Source organism: Macadamia integrifolia, chromosome 11 (genome assembly GCF_013358625.1).
Source record: "Macadamia integrifolia cultivar HAES 741 chromosome 11, SCU_Mint_v3, whole genome shotgun sequence".
Lineage (NCBI taxonomy): Eukaryota > Viridiplantae > Streptophyta > Magnoliopsida > Proteales > Proteaceae > Macadamia > Macadamia integrifolia.
In genome coordinates, this window is record NC_056567.1 from 10,699,623 (window position 1) to 10,701,518 (window position 1,896).

Genomic DNA, 1,896 nt, shown 5'->3' on the forward strand with positions numbered 1-1,896 from the left:
GAGAACCATTGGTTTGGGGTTGTATCTGAAACAACCTTCTAAACGGCTTCTTAAACACAGACATGCTCTGCTAGATGAATTTCTTTAGTAAATACACTGTGGCCTGTAGATATTGATTCTTGATGGAACTCAAATGGTTTGCCATGCTGGTTAGCAGATTTGAAAATGAAAAAGAAATGGTGGCCACTTCAATTGGTTAGCAGATTTGAAAGTGAAAATGAAATGGTGGCCACTTCAATTGGTTAGCAGATTTGATGGAGCTCAAATGGTTTCCCACTTCAACTGTTCCCCACTCTAAGCTGCACAATAATAGTATCCTGGTGGCCATCTAATTATTGCATTGGCAGACATTGAGCCTAATCCATTCTGCAACCATGTGGTCACACACACATGGTATTAGTGGGTTAGTCTCTGCATGGGTTGGTTGATATAGAAACTGACCTTCATGAAGTAACCCATTGGTCTTGACATGATGAGGTGAGGGCCTGAGGCTGAAGGGAAGAAATCTGAAGCATCTACCAAAGCAATTGTTGATGTTTTATACTATTGATTCCATAATAATTCAGCTTGTAAAACTATTTGTAATACAAACTAAATACACATCTGATAGTTACGCTTTTGAGCACTAAACTTAAATTTTGTATCTGTTCATTGTCTATTGCAGGATCTAGAAACATAATGCTTAAGTGTGTTATTATTTATGTGCTTTGACTGACATCGACCAAGTAATCCATAGATCAGTATATCAACCAAGTAATCCATAGCTTCAAGCAGAGCATGCACTTATTTCAATATTGAGATACATTACCAATGAAGCCAATCTCTTCAGCTCTTCTATCTGCCTTACAAGTCCTACCAAATTCCTGCTTCATTTCTGGAAATTGGCACAATGACCCAACTCAACAAAGCCTTGTCCCAAGAATTCCAAAGGATTTTGCGAATTTTCTCTGCTAAGATTTCTGCTGAATATGGATGAATATTCTCATTGAGTAATGAACATAATGAACACAACTCCTAGAAACACAAACATCTAAGAGAGATTAATCAGGCCAAATATAGCATATGGTAACTTTTTAGTGACAGACAATTTAATCAAGGCAAATATGATAATGGGCTGTTCTATCATAATTATATAGCTTGGAACTTGCCTGAACAGGTCGGACATTCTATACAAGAAAGTAGAGAGTATCTGCATACTTTTTTGACAAAACAATGATTCAGGTTATTGAATTTATAACAATATATCATCCTCAAAAATTAATTCCACAGGGCTAGAACACATATCTTATAATAGAACATCAGTATCTTCCTCTCAATCTTTTCTTGACAGGGCTAGAACACAGATGCTTGTGGTCCTGACTATAATCAAACCCTGAACTTACTTTCTTGGCAACCATGATGATTTGGATCTTACAGATTTTACACATAACACAAGAATGTGTATATTAGTTTTGAGGGGAAATAGATAGATTGAGGCTATGTTTGGTTGTAAGGGGAATTAAAGGGAAGGGAAGTAAAATTTTTATACTTAAAAAAGAAAAATCTGTAATCATTACCCATGTGACTTTAACATTAACTCAAATCATTCCATATTTGGTTATAAAATTTCACTTTACTTTGCATCCAAAACCCTTTGCTATAATATGTAAAATAAAAATTACTTGTAAAATACATCATTACTAAATATAGTTAAGAAATTTAAGTAGTTTATACAATCATATGGGACAATGATTATAAACATTTCTTTTTAAAATATAAAAATTTTACTTCCCTTCCCTTTAAATTCTCATTGCAACCAAACGAAGCCTGAGGTTCTATCTTATGAGATAGGAAACATCTGGGACACACCAATACATTGATTCCAATCCAATGTTTTTGTCATTCAAGAACAGAGAC